Source organism: Gymnoscopelus braueri, assembly GCF_963280865.1.
Source record: "Gymnoscopelus braueri genome assembly, chromosome: 22".
Taxonomy (NCBI): Eukaryota; Metazoa; Chordata; class Actinopteri; order Myctophiformes; family Myctophidae; genus Gymnoscopelus; species Gymnoscopelus braueri.
In genome coordinates this window covers 10,226,890-10,242,948 of record NC_137624.1, presented here as the reverse complement: position 1 = coordinate 10,242,948, position 16,059 = coordinate 10,226,890, and the positions used below count along the sequence as shown (strand labels likewise).

The following is a 16,059-nucleotide window of genomic DNA, read 5'->3' as shown; positions in this document are numbered from 1 at the left end:
TGTGGGAGACTACGCATCTGTCTGTCTGTTTGTGTGTGTGTGTGTGCGTGCGTGTAAAGTGCTCTTTCCAGCCGGATGTTGTTTAACAAAAGTGTGATGCTTTACTTTTTGCATTCAGTTTGCAGCGTGCCCTCGTTTATGCTGATTCATTATGATCAGCCTCATCTCTTACTATGTCCTATACACACACACACACACACACACACACACACACACACACACACACACACACACACACACACACACACACACACACACACACACACACACACACACACACACACACACACACACACACACACACACACACACACACACACACACACACACACACAGGCGCGCACACACCCGCACACAAAAACCACCGCTGCACCTGTTGTTGGAGAGTGAGATACATTAACCCTTGCAAGGCACGCAGTGCGGTTTGGGCGCCGCTACAGCGGAGGATATTGAATAACAGCACAGGCTCAGCACGCCATCCTTTTATGTAACATTCACATTAAGACCCACAGGGTGTCCTCCCTGTTAAATCTGTTCAAACCCAGTTGGTTCGTGGAGGAGAGCAGTGTTAACGTTTGCCCAGAAAGGATCTTGCAAATTATGAGGTTTTTATGACTTCAGCCTTGAGGAAGCATAACAAGTTTAAGGAGCCAAAGCTTAAGACTAATGACTTGGATGTAAGGCAGAGGGTCTAACGAGAAAAATGTGTTCTTGGAAACTTCCCTTTTGAGAAGCAGCTGTAAGATGTCTTTTAGATAGAGTCTCTATTTATCCATGTGAGAAGAGCGGTGTTTGGATGGGAGTCGGGAGTTTCTAATGCCTCATTTATGTTTCAGCCATAAGCGTCTTAAGTATGTTATTTTTGCCGCTCGACAAAACATAAAGTTGAAAATCGTATTTTTGTCGAGCGACAGGTCGCATGACACTTTGTCGCCGAAGCATAAATCAGGCTTTAGTAATGATGCTGTTGACAAGCTGCCCCCATTGGATCAAAGGTATCCCAGCAACGGACGGGGTTGGTTGGGGGGGGGGGGTGCACTTCATTGTTTTGTCCCTTTCGCTAGATAGATGCTAGTCAGTGTTGTAGGCCGATTGTCGGGTCAGTGGGGAGAAGAATGAAAAATGTCGTGCCAAAAGGAAGTGAGGGAAGTTTGGAAGACATGCCCCCCAGCCCCCCAACCAACCCCTTCCACCTCACCCCATGCTAATAATGACCACAAACAAAAGACCCCCCCGCCCCCCCATCCCATGTGGAACTACTTAAGGTTTATACAGGGAGGACAGGGCTCTTCCTTTTGGACGCACAGCTCATTTTGATCAAACATTCTCATGAGCAAACATTTGCCCTTTAGGGGTTATCATCATCTTAGACATGTTGAAGATGTGTGCGCTCTGGTTTATATTTGTAGAGAGACACGTAGCCTCAGGGTTGGGTTTGCTGGGGGGGATTGGGTGTGTGTGTGTGTGTGTGTGTGTGTGGGGAGGCGGGGGGTCCATGACTCTGCTTTTGATATCCCCCCTCTTTTCATTAATATTTAAGGACAGTGAGGATATATTTTTTGGGTCAAACTGAATTAAATGCATGCATTTCATTTTGGGAAATGTAGACTGTCTGTCTGATATGTTTGATATGTATGTTTTCATAATATCACAATTAAAAAATTAATTAAAAAAGTATGTTAACCTCATTAATCCTGACAGACATCCCAACCTTCCCTTTTTTTAATTAAACATTAAATGCGACACATTGTAGATCTAGCTTGTAGATGAGCTATTTTTTATATTTGTCAAACGATTAAGTGGTTAAAGAATATGTCCCACTTTATTTTTTTTAATTTTCTTTACAACCCTGCGGAACAAGAGGTGTTTTTAATTATGTTGTACAAGGTGGCACACATGCTCATGTGTCTCCAGTAGTTGTTTAAGATCATTATTTATGTCCAAATGAATAAAGGCTGCCATTTATTTGGTGGGTGAATTTAGCCGAGCTGCAGATGTGCATATAAACTTTGTGTGTGTGAGCTGTTACTAGAAATCATAGGGATTTACTATTTGTTGTATTGTAAGAACAGTGTCCTATTGTTGTGGGATGCTCTCTGTTGTAGAAAGTTTCTAAAGCCAGCTTTGCCCTCTAATACTTGCAGACCAGAATTCTTTCTGTTGAAATTCAAGCCTGCATAATCCTCTCCAACACATTGTGTGTGTCGGTGTGTGTGTGTGTGCGCGCGCTTGCATGTGTACACACGAGTACACTGCATGCACCCCGCAATCATGAAGTGAATTAACATGAATTTCACATAACTTTCTTGCTTGCTTGCTTTCTGTCTCTCTGTCTCTTAAATAGATTTGTTGTGTGGTTTACTTTAGGGCACTAATGGTGAATGTAGGGCAGAAGGATTTAGGTGATTTTCCCTCCAAAAGAGCTGAGAGAATAGAGTTCTGATGGCATGCAAATACACATTTAAAAAGCTGGATGGATGCTCCGCTATTTGAAAATAAAAATGGGAGAACACACACACACACACACACACACACACACACACACACACACACACACACACACACACACACACACACACACACACACACACACACACACACACTCACTGACTGACAGCAAACATCTGCTTAGATGCCCAAAGTCTAAATGAAAACAAAAGTGTTTGGAAAGCTCTAACACACTGTGTGAACCTCCATTTCAGTTTGAGTTAACCACATTCATTTGTGTGTGTTTTTTTTACCTGTGTTTTGAACTCTGCTATGTCTGCAGTGCAGTGTGGATGCACCGGAAAACAACAACAACCTGATTTCTTTCTACTCTAGTGTTTCTCAACCCTCCTCAGGGGTCTTTGAGGGGGTTCCCGGCAGATCCCCAGCAAAAATATAGCATCAAAATCAGTTTAACCGCTTTAACCCTACATACATGAGCTATTTTCAAAGAATCTTGATTTTTTTTTAAAGAAATGTTGAACACAAATCTTCTATGAGGGTTCCTGGCACAAAATCTTTTCAGATGGGAGTCCACTCCGTGGCCAAATGCATATTAATTTGGGGGTCCTTAGACATGAAAAAGAGAGAACCACCACTGTTCTATACTCGCTCAGCCTCTATCGCTTTGTCAACCCCCCACTCTCTCAAATATCCACCCCTCCCACCCTTGCCTCTTTTCTCTCTCTCTCTCTCTCCCCCTCTCCTCTCATTCCCTCCCCTCCCCCACTCTGGGTGCCGCATGCTGACAGCCATGTCAAGAGAGTTGGGGTGTAAGGACAGTAAAGTAGCGTGACTCACTGCGCCCATGAGAATGCTCTGTTTATGGATGGGAGGTGGAGGGGGTCTTTTTTACTGGAAGATAGATGAGTGTGGCCTTCCTCATTCTGCATCAGTGTGTGTATCTGTGACGGCCACAGAGTCCCGTGTGAGGCTCAATGTCAGTGTCGGGTGTGTGGGGATACACCAGCCTCATATAGAAGCAGTGCCAAGGCCTCGCTAACCTTTCACCGAGCGAAAATGTCAACTCTCCTGACTTGCCTGATTATCCCGAGGTTTGACTGAGCTCGACTCCGGAGCCTACGTCTCCCTTTCTTGGTTGGTCTTTTTAAGCCGCACCACCGAGAGGAAAGGTTTGGCTCAGTTAGGATTAGCCTACTCAAGTGTTAACGTCTAAAATGTCTAGTTCAGTGATTCTCAACCTTTCACATTTCAAGGACCCCCAGTTTGATATGCATTCGGCCACGGACCCCATTTGATATGTTTAGTTTTAGACCCCATGTTCAAAACCGTCCACCTAAGGCTCGACTGACCACCTTATTAAACCCGTCATTCTAAAGCGGCATAAAGATGATTAATAACGGCAGCGTTTGTGCTAGCAATAGGACATTTACTTAACTGCTTGTGGACCTGCTTTAGCAAATTGGTAAATCAGGTGTCACGGTGAAGTGAGCTCTATAGCCCCTCCTGTCACTATGTTTACCATGCGCTGGGGTCCTGAAGTAGGGCCTGTTTGTTTGGGGCTTGAAAAGACCCTTTAAAAGGCTCGCATTGGCCGTTCCTTATTCAGGTTCACTCATCAATTAACGGACCCCCGGACCCCCGTGACATTGCCACTTCCTCTCCGTTCCCCTCTCCAGACCACTGTGTCACCGAGGGCGTAACATGGGGGGGTTCCACAGGGCTCCTGATTCGGCGACTTGACACCCCACTCGGGAGGAGGACGTACTGAATGGAGACATCTGAGGGTGCGCTGTCAGCTGGGTTTTGTGGGCGCGTAGTCGAGACCCTGTATCGGCTGTCACAGGGTTTTGTGGGAACGGAGGGACGCCTAGTCAAAACGCTTCCTTAAGATGTCAAGGGGGATGTGACCTATGACCTGCGACTCATCAATCTTGTGCTATTGTCACATGTCCCTGTGCTCTTATTGATGCCGGCAGAGGAAGACAAGAGGCAGGGATATGTTGCTTCGCCGTGCCTGTGCTTGTATGCATAATATGCATACAATATTCATGCATGCGTTTTTTTGTTTCTGTATGTGTGTCTGAGGGAGTGTCAGTGAGAAGGGCAGAGATTAGAGAGAACCATCCATCCGTCTCTGTTGAGACCATGCTGGCTTTGTTTTGACTGTCTGGAAGTGTCTACAGATGGCCAAATGCCTCTTGACCTTGATACGAGTAGACAGCAGCATCGTTTGTAATGGATAACCTGAAAAGCGATACTAATCCCTATTTACCGTAAATCTTAATCTATACACTTGACTGAAATGCAATATGTTATTTTGATATTAATAATTACTCCCTGAGGCCTTCGGCTCATGTGTTTTCAGTTCCACTATATCGCCATCACACTTCAGTCACACTATCATACATTTGAAACTTAAGAAATAGAACTTTCATATGTGGTTTTAATTTGAATCATATGACATTTAAATCATTTAAGTGTTTCCCTTGGTCTGTAGAATCCTCTCTGCATAACTTAAAGGAGAATTCCGGACAAATTAAGTGTTATCTTTGATGTCTCGTTACTCACCTACCGATGTGAAAAGTAGCGTTCTTTTTTTTCATATATTCCCCTGTCGTCATTTTTTAAACACCCTCCGTTGTTATAATGGGAGCCGCTGGGTTAGTGAAGTTCGTCTATTATAACCGATGCAATGTTATTTTTTTCTCTACTACGATTCATTGTAGAGTCTCATGATAGTCAAACATGCGCTGAAAATTCCTGCGAGCCTGCCGTTAATGGCGAACGATTTAACACTGGTTGCTTGTTTCCAGATTCTGGCAACACGAGTTGCCAGGTTCTGGAAGAAACAAGCAACCAGTGTTAAATCGTTCGCCATTAACGGCAGGCTCGCAGGAATTTTCAGCGCATGTTTGACTATCATGAGACTCTACAATGAATCGTAGTAGAGAAAAAAATAACATTGCATCGGTTATAATAGACGAACTTCACTAACCCAGCGGCTCCCATTATAACAACGGAGGGTGTTTAAAAAATGACGACAGGGGAATATATGAAAAAAAAGAACGCTACTTTTCACATCGGTAGGTGAGTAACGAGACATCAAAGATAACACTTAATTTGTCCGGAATTCTCCTTTAATCTGATTGTCCTTTTGTTACAGTGGGTTGCTTTACCAAGCAGATGCCAGGGAATCACTGTATTTGGGTTGATTCCTTATTCGGGATAATGATCTTTGTTGCATAGCCAGGAGCATCTTCGTTGCATAGCCTGGGGTATCCACTATCCACAAAATAGTATACCCTTTTACACAGTCAGTTCAAAGTGGGAATGTTGCGCTGCTATTCTGCCCTGCCGATCTGTATAAAAGTCATGGGCACAGAATTTGGGGGGGAGGGGGGTGCATTGTTGTTGAGCCTGCAGCTAAGGTAGTCACAGAGCCAAATCAACGTCTGTGTAAAGGGGACAGCCGGCAGGGCGAGACGGGTGTGACGTCTAAGGTTTCTGCCTTGAACCGCTCCCTGCTTCTCTTCAATTTCTCCCCCAATGCATTTTCTGATCACAAAACACTTGCTCGCACGAATTCACTATTGTAATGTTACACATCAACATCTTGTCTCTCTCTCTCTCTCTCTCTTTCTCACGCACACTAGTGATGTGTGGATCTGTCTTTTACATTATTTAATTTTGTGAGAAGATTGTTATCATGAGATAATCCTCACCTTACAGAGGCAACAGATTTAAATTGTTACCCTAAATTAATAGCCCTAGTCTAACAAACCATACATAGGGCCTACAAAAATATTTTGTCGGTATTTTGTGAAATAAATGCATAGGCTATTGCTGTAAATGTTAAATTCCAAAGACAGCTGTCATCTGAAGTTGTGTGTGCGACTAGAGAGAGAATGAGATTTAGTGAACAAGAGAAAGGGAGGCAGAGAGAGTGAAATTAAATTACGTTGTAATGTGAGTCAAGTGTGTCACACAACTTTAACATGCTTATCTTATTTTTTAAAACAGCTTTTATGTCTTTTGGTGAAGGACATTGCTTCAGTACCGGAGATTCTGTGACTGCGTCATCGGTCCATTTAGTGCCTGTAGTCTGTGAAATAAATGCGTAGGCTATAGTTGTAAATGTGTGAATCTACCGACAACTGCTGTCATCTTCAACATCGTAGTGTAACACGAGTGTAGACGACGCTGATGCTGTGGTGTTACACGTCACGCCTCTGATTCCGTAATGCCGTCATGCCATGTAAAAGCACACATGGGGCGGCTTTGTTTGGTTCTGTTATACTGTATAACAGGGCTCTATGCAAGGTCCATTAGGATTTACCTCTATACTTAATGTCCTGGCTGATCTACACACTCTGTGAGCTTGTAGATCTCCTATTTTTGCAGAATGTTCGCCCCCCAGAAATGGGGAGCTAGGGTCGTGGTGGTTAAAAAAAAAGAAAAGCCGACGTTAATGACAGATCTTCATTTACGGCACTATTTCTGGATCTCTGTATAAAAGTAGCTAAAGAAAGACTCCTTACTCTCAATAACAGTCTTCTTTGCATAGCCAGAGGCACGAAGACAACAGCCATATTTGTGTTGGCATTTCTTTTTCATCGCTGTAGTCTAAACATTCATGGTTTCTCTTTATTGACTTTAAATGGATTGAGTGTTGTTCGCGATGGTTGGAACTTGGCAATGATTCTGCGTTCCTCCGGGTTAATTTGTAAACCATTTTGCAACAGTTATTTTGAATGCACACCAAGCCCCTTTTCAAAGGAAGGTGAAGTGAGCACTCTTCTGACAGGGTTATTTGGATTAAGGGCCAGTGTTTGAATACAGCCTGTGCTGTTGTGTTGGGTGAATGTATTCAGCTTTTTGCAAGTGTTTTCATTTTGCTCGGGGGAAGCAAGTTGCTGTGAATAGTGAAGCAGCCATCTGTCTCGCTAGCGGTTCCTTTCTTTTCCTGGCCTCTCTTGCCTGTATGATTAGTTTATCTGCAATTAAAATGAGAAATTCTTAAAAAAAGAAACAAAGTCAATGTTTTTAAACTTTTTTTAGGGATGTAAAGTAATTGGGTAGATGCAAGACTACTAGTGCAGACCCATCTTAGCAGAGGTCTCAGCCGTAACGGAACCAAGAGTGAATAGGGGAGTGCTTTACAATAACTACAGGTGGTGGTCCCACACAGACATGTTTATTCTTTCACCTGAGACTTACTTGTAAAACGCTATTAGACCGTGGTAGAGCATACAATCCATGATTCATGATCCTTTTGACAACTTTCTTTGACCGGGGATGTGGTGGGGCACGGGAGGAGTGGGGGCTAAGAAGCTCAATGCTATAGAGAGAACCTTTTCTTTTATTTGCTTTTGCTGTTCAATTACATTTGCATTCTTGGTGAGAAAAACTCAGCAGTCAAAGCAACAGATAGGTATCAACATCACCGTTAACAGATATGTTCACGAGTAAGGAACACTTTGAACCATTTTGAACCTTTTCTTCGTATACTCTGTCCTCACTAACGCTCATTATAAGATGGCACCATTTCTGTCCACTCGCTCTGGGTCTCAGAGGAGGACTGCGGACAGTTCAGAAACCTGCCAACAAATGACATCATTGGTGGGGATTTCCAAGTTAATGGAAACTACTTTATTTCTCCTACTGGAAAGCTAGCACGCTAAAATAGAAGCCATCAATAAAATAATTTTTACAAAAAGTTTGAAATCTTGTTTGAAACTACCACATTTTTGAACCATCCACAGTCCACCTCTGAGACACAGCGTGTAGATAGAAATGACTCTTTTCCCATAGTGAGGACAAAAATATGATGATGAAAAAGGCTTCGAAAAGTTCCTTTTTTAACAATGATGAGTAGTAATACATCCTTATTCAGAGAGAAAGATAGAGATGACTTTGCAAAGTTGGTTCAGTCTGTTATGAAGTTTTATTATGCTGCATGTGATGATATTATGCTGATAATCCTGGATGACTTGCAGGATATGCCTATTACCACACACACACACACACACACACACACACACACACACACACACACACACACACACACACACACACACACACACACACACACACACACACACGTACACACGCACGTATAACTACCGGTGTCTGACCTGTCTTGTCTTTCTCCCCCCCTCTGCCCCAGCTTGAGGATTTTATAATTCTGTCCAGAGGGAGAACGTCGCAGCTCGTTGACGAGCCACAGGTCAGATAACTCCCCCTCCCCCCCCCTGCTCCCCCCAACCCGTCGCTACACACAACGCCTGGCGTACTGCGCTGCCCCGCGGCCTTGCATGCTGCCACATGTATGCTGCCTGGCCTGCATGCTTATCTCCCCCAAACCCCCCCCCCCCCTGTAATCACCTCCTTAAGGCATTGGTTTCTCAACGTTGGGTCCTCTGGGGACCATCAGGGGGTCCGGAATTGGATCCTTACAGGTCTGTAACTCTTAAGAGCGTGCAAATGGAACCGAACGGACCCGTACGGGTCCGTTCGGTTCCATTTGTACGCTCTCCGAATTAATTGAACGTGGAGGATTTTTAGCAGTGTAGATTGGGGTCCCAGAGATAATTCTTTTTTTGGACAAATGGTCCGTGAAATTTAAAACGACATTCACGGAAACTAAACCATACTGGAACCCCAATCTACACTGTCAAATTCTCTGTGCTTTATTTAACTCTGAGAGTGCTGGACCCAAATGGACCCGTATAAGGGTTTATCTGGACCCCTGGTGGTCCCAGGACCTGACTTTGAGAACCAGTGCTCTTTTAAAAAAAAGGCTTTTTTTCCTTCCACCACTGCGTGCATGACCACACCTGGGTGATGTTGCAGTGATTCCCTCTGGCTTTGCTTCTCCAAAAGATCAGCTATTTTTCATCTTGTTGATTGGAAAGAAAAAGGAAAAATTTCAAAAATCCGAGGTGTTTTTCTTTGTTTTTCTTGGGTTGTTGTGATCTCTTTTCCCCTTTCACCACTTTGAGCGTGACACATTGTGAGCACTCATCCAACTTTTAAGTTGCTGCCACGTCACTGGGTGTCACTGGGTGTCCAGTGGCCTTGTGGCTCACCTGCTTCCGCTGTGACCTTGACCTTGCTTTTGTGACTGAAAACCAACACCCAAATCATAACAGCATTTATTATTATTGGTGTTTTTGGTGTCTAATTGATAACCGCATAATACATGTAACCACTTTATCATTATTGGAAAAATAGCAAATGTTTATTGTCAAAAATCTTCTGAAATGTTCTTTAAAAAAAATTGGTTTGGCGGTTAATTAATTTGTATTGTTTAGCATACATACTGTATTTTCAATGACCAAATATTCCCACATGGATAAATAGATAGACCTTTATTGATACCGTGGGGGTAATTCAGCCGCCATGGCAATTACGGCAAGTCATAAAAATAACACAAGACGGATAATAAAAACACAACTGATAAAAAAGCCAGATATGTTTTTTTTTTTAAGATAAAAAAATGCCAAAACGGTAGAGCCCAAAAACAACGCATGAACTTTCTTCGCTGTCGAGCAGAAACCTTGTATCTCCACATTTCAACTTTTAAGGTTTTTTTTTGTGCACTTCTTCATATTTCAAGAGTGACATGCAAAGGTACTAAAATAGCCAATCTACATATTTGAAAGTGAAAGTAGAAGTGTTTAAGTGTGTCTGTGGGTTTTATATTTAACCAATGGAAAGCACTAACGAGAGCTTGTGACTAAATAATAACTACATTGGATCACTGCAAGAACAAGGTTCTTTCTTTTCCCCATTTCCTAAAATGTAACGTTTTTTGGGGACATGCACGGTTTCCACCCCGACAGCGCCGTATTGTTAACCACAGAGTCCTACAGAGAGATGCTCCACCGCCAGACCACAGCAAATCTGTGTGATTGACAGTCCAAACTGCAGGAATGTCTTTGTCTCATTTGTCTCTCTCTCTGTCCCCATTGGAAAGCAGTCAAAATGTGTGTGTGTGCATTCTCCTCCCCATGTGCCAAGTTCAGGAGGACACACTAAAAAGTGTTGTGGCAGCCAGTGTGGGTGAGGGGGATGAGCCTTTTTTTCACACACAGCCAGGGTTTGTCTTCCCCCGGCCAAGATCACCACCGTGAAATCGATAGGCTGCTAAAAACAGCCACGAGACAATGCAGGAGAGAGGAGTGTTAAATACACATTTTGCACAGTGGGAATATCTAGTGGAGTTTTTTTTTAGAAATGGGCCCTATCAAATATGCTGTGTGTGTAGTTGTGTGTGGCTGCGCGTACGTTAGAGCTCGACCTATATATCGGCCAGATCGATATTTCCGTCATTACTTATTTTGGACGACACTGTATCATTTTAGAACTAGAATTTATAGAAACTTCAAATCCAATCTTGTGTGTGTGTGTGTGTGTGTGTGTGTGTGTGTGTGTGTGTGTGTGTGTGTGTGTGTGTGTGTTCGCAACAAGCGCACGTGTCGGTAAAACCCCTCTTCATTCCACTGTTACACCCAGGGACCTACGCTACTGAATGTCTAATGGTGTAAGACACCTGCTGTAGGCTGTCACTGTGCAGTGCAGGGAAGCAGCAGCACTGTGATTTCTCATTCACCAGCAGGACATCACACAAGGCCTTTAGCCGGGGCCCCTGAGCTTTCACAGTTTCCAAAAATAGTTCCATCATGGTATATTATCTACCGAGGCTTGGCTGGCCTTAACTACTTGAACCCTAGTGTCCCTATTCTGGGGGGGGGGGTACATTCGGCGAAAATGGCAGATCTACAAGCTCGCAAGGCTAGTATTGTTGTTGACGGAAATACTAGCAGACCTAGCATAGAGCTCTGGGGCAGCCCTGTCAACTAAGTTTAATACTACAGTGTTAAGTGTTTTTTTAAACCACTGTCAATCTGCCGTCCCTATTTTTTGAGCATGCCATTATAGGTGAAAGTTTTCAAACAATGCGCCGCGCCGCGCCGCGCCGCGCCGCGTTGTGAGCTTGTAGCCGCACAACGATTAAACAAATTGTAAAAGGCCTAAGAGGTTATGGCAGTTTGCCCTAAGGAAACAATATGAAAATGAAAGGATTGTGTCTCTGTGCCATGGGATTGTTATGAATGTAAACACACCTTTTATTTTATAATGTCGATGGACTCTCTTTCAAATGCTTGTCATGCCTGATTGTGCACAATAAACATGAACCGATCAGCGATTTCACAAGAGGTTCCATGTCATTCAATCATTTTATTAACCCATTAAGACCTGAGGCCGATTCTACAAAATGTCTTCTAAATCCTAACTATTTTTAGAAGAAACGTATGCTACTATGTCAGTGATTCTCAAACTTTTTCATGTCAAGGACCTCCAAAATGTATATGTATTTGTGCCGCGCTACGAGCTTGTATATCTGCTATGAGCTTGTATATCTGCTATTTTTGAATAGCCAAAGTGTAAAATAATGCTTTTTTAGCTCAAATCAAAAAGTGACACAATCTAGATGCGTTCCAGGTCTTAATGGGTTAATGATGTTGATAGTTGCTAATCTAAACCTTTGTACTTAGATAATTGTTGCACTATAACCACCAAGCAATTGATATCTGATACCTCGTGTCTTTTACTGTATCATAATGTTATAGCAATTTACCATCTGAAAGAGGAGGTCTTTGCGTGTAATTTTGACATCCATATTAAGGACAGTGTAGGCTATTCTAGGGATGCACCGATTTTTATTGGCCGTACAACTATCGGGCCAATACTCGTCTTGACTGCCATCGGTGTATCGTCAAATAAAATGACATCCCCGATAATTTCAGTGATCGATGTTTGTCTGTTGTTTCAATAATCTATATTATTCAATTTGTTCTCATTAAAAGATAGGCTGAGGAAGAGCTGAAAGACTTTAAAACTCACTTTTCTCTGGCTCAACAGGGGGAATCAATAACAACTACTACTACTACTACAAAAACATCGCCGTCAGCATCGGCTATCGCCAAATTGTTATTTTAAACATGGGTATCGGTATCGACCCAGAATCTCCCCAATTGATACATCCCTAGTGTATTCCTTAGTGCAGTAGAAAGGGACCAACATGCACTGCCATCAGTAAAGGGATACTCTGTAATTGTAATATGTACACAGTGGTGTAAAGTAACTAAGTACATTTACTCAAGTACTGTACTTAAGTACAATTTTAAGTTATTTTTTACTTTACTGGAGTATTTACATTTTTTAGTACTTTTACTTCTACTCCACTACATCTCAGAGGCAAATATTGTACTTTACTTTTACTCCGATACAATTATTTGAAGTTGAAAACTTTAGTTGCTTTGCAGATATAAATTATTATATTATAAAACATACATTAACCACTTTAGCCCTATTTTATAAATAGGCTATTTGAAAATAGCCGATCTACAAGCTCACAACGCGTCGCGATGTGACGCATTGTGAGCTTGTAGATCTGCTATTTTTAAACATTTTAGTACCTCTACTTTTGATACTTTAAGTATATTTTGATGCCAATACTTTTGTACTTTTACTCAAGTACATTTTTAATTCCGGATTTTTACTTGTAACAGAGTACTTCTACATTGCAGTATTGATACTTTTACTTAAGTAAAACAGTTGAGTACTTTTTCCACCACTGCTGCTTAGCTTCAGTAGTAGTTTCTTGTCCAGTTGACCACCAAGCCCAAACTTACCTCGCTCTAGTTCAAGTTCACAGATGTCAATAGCAAAACCCAAGCCCCTCCCCCGCCGCCGGTTTTTAATTAAAAGAAAGAGCACATGGTGATTATGTTTTAATGTTGGGCTACAGAAGCATGTTCGGCACTTGGAAAAAGGGGAACGCCACACATCAATGCCATCCTTTTTAGCTAGCTTACTTCACTCGACTGTGTGTTTATAGGTCCCCTTTTTTTTCAAATCCATCAGGGCCATGTGACCCAGGAGAAGGGCGTGTTGTTTTTGAAAAACCTCTCCATCGCGGCCTAAATATACCCTTTACTAGGACTTGACCCCTCATTTGCCTTTGCTGTGGTCACTTTAGGTCGACTTGCTAGCTCAGCAGGGGCTCCGCAACTGGTAATTACATGGGAGAGCTCCCATTCGACATCCTCTGTATAGTGTTTCCTTCACACAAGCTCTCCGCTCTCCTCCTCAAATTTAGACGTTCGGTTGTCGTTTATGGTTTACCTACTTTTGACGTCTTCTACCTACTTTTTCTTAATATAACTAAACACAGTAAAAAAAACACATCAGTGTTAATTTAACTCTTGAGAGCGTACAATACAAACTTAACCAAACGAACCAGGTCTCAGAGCTGGCAAATGGATGAATTAACAGCAGTTTCTTCACAACATTTTAATAACATTTTGCAGCCAGGTATTTGCACATGATGTAGACATTTGTGTTTGAATTTAAATAGATGAAGAGTCTGATTTTGAATCTGGTTTAAATATTAGATACTCCTGCCATCTGTCATTCACAGTGTTCCAGGGCATCATCTAACTGCTACAAGATTCAGCCTGATGTGTCTATTTTGGCCATGTCATTATAGGCAAAAACATTTTCAATGCTACATGCTTGTTCATGTGGCTTAAAGGACAACTTTGTTTTTTTACAACCAAGGTTTATGTTTTAGCTTGTAATTAAAGTAAATAAAAGATGAGTGTTAATTTTTTTTCGTTTACTGCTTTCTATAGTTTTAGCAATTTTCGCGTTCTTTTTTACAGTGGGCGGGGGCATCTGGGCAGGTGGCTAAATATGTATTTTTTTACACAATAACCCGTCGATTTCTTTATTATTATTTACAGTAGCTCTTCTAGCCCCCAATAACTCACATCTGGCCATCAAAGACCACGGGACCTTTTTTTTTGTGTAATAAAAGACATTTAGCCACCTGCCCGAATGTAAAAAAGAACGCGAAAATTGCTAAAACTATAGAAAGCAGTAAAAAATATTTTTTTAACACTCATCTTTAATTTACTTTAATTACAAGCTGAAACATAAACCTTGGTTGTAAAAAAACTAAGTTGTCCTATTTTTTTGGCTTTTTGTTAAAAAGTTAAAGCTCTATATTCTGATAGTAATCATTGCTATAGAGTGTTCTGTTCAGTAACGGGGGTCTCTCCAGCTCTTTACTAAACAGAAAATATTTTTGTTCAGGTGGGTTGCCAATTTCATCCTATCAGGAGAGAGAACCCATTCATCAGTTTCAGTTTGATAGTGTTCCAATTCCAAAATTACCTGCTAATTATTTTTGTTTCATCACTTGAGTTCTCTCTCCTGATTGGTTGACATTTGTATCCCGACTCCGAGTCCGACCTGTAAATGTATTTTCTATTTACCAAAGAACTGGATAGACGGGGAGACCCCTGTTACTGAACAAACACTCTATATATCAATGATTACCATCAGAATAAATAGAGCTATTCAACACTTGAAATATCACCCACACCCCCTTTTAAGTGGTTAAGTAACAGTGTTTAGATCATTTCATCCACGTGGCTGAGACTAAGCTAGGCAAAATGTCGCGACGTTGTGTAGAGCATGTTCAGCAGATGAAGATTCAACGTGGTGCAGCTTTGACACCGTGGCTTCACACACTGACAAGTGAAGAGTGATGGTTAACGTCCATCACCCCCAGGTGGTTTGGGTTTGGACAGGAGCCCTGCTCTGTCACTCTCTTCCTTGTCGTTTTTTATATGACACACTTGTAGTAAATGACAGTTCTTGTACTTGTGTGTTGTGACTTGCAATTTGTCTGGTTCTATATCATGGACATTGCATTGGACATAAAATGTTGAATTCATGGCGGTTGTTAGGTTATTGTAGTTTTTCTTTAATTTATTTTGTTTTACCATGTATGGTTTTCATTTCTGTGTAGTAAGTGGGTTTGCTAATTTCATTTTATTTTGTTTAAAAATAAAATGTAAAAATAGTTTCAGTTGTATCGTTTTTGTCAGGGCGAAGATTTAAGAAGTTCAGAATAGGTATTACAGTAGTTCTCAAACCTTTTAATTTCAAGGACCCCACATAACTACTTTTAAGGGTCCTTTTGGAACCCCCTCAAGGAACCCTGAGAACCACTGGTACAAAAACATCACTTTGTGAATACAGTTGACTCACAGTCATGCATACAACTCATAGATATGGAGCCATTGCAAAAACACCCCCCCCCCCCCCGGTGGCCATGGTGGCCATTTTACTTTCCACCATTACCAAATAATGTATTTTTCATCATAACTCCCGAACCAAACATGATAATACAGAATAGGTGATGTCTACACCTATGTTTTGATGGTCAATGATTACAATTATATCATGTACAACATCATAAACTGTTCAGGTGAATAGGTAATGGTCAATTCAGTAACGTTTATATCCAGATAGCTCAGTTAGTAGAGCACTCGCCTTAGGACCACAAGGTTCTGGATTCGATCCCAAGGACCCTCGGTGTAGCATGGCTTGGGTAACTAAGACATGCATCAAGTACTGAGAGATGATGGTAGTGTTGCACTCATAAAAGTGCAACACTACCTAAAACAATTGTCCCCCATCCCGGTGAAACACCAGGTATAAAAAAAGAAATTGACATTGTAGTGAAAA

The 16,059-nt window shown here is 41.8% G+C and overlaps 1 protein-coding gene across 2 annotated transcripts in view; it reads left to right on the top strand.

Moving 5' to 3' along the window:
- sema4d (sema domain, immunoglobulin domain (Ig), transmembrane domain (TM) and short cytoplasmic domain, (semaphorin) 4D) overlaps window positions 1-16,059 on the top strand; it is a 71,513-nt gene that overhangs the window by 15,666 nt on the left and 39,788 nt on the right. For both annotated transcript variants that reach the window (XM_080418579.1, XM_080418578.1), the window contains exon 3: window positions 8,618-8,677. The gene's annotated coding sequence lies outside the window, so the exon portion shown is untranslated. The remainder of the gene's footprint in view (window positions 1-8,617; window positions 8,678-16,059) is intronic.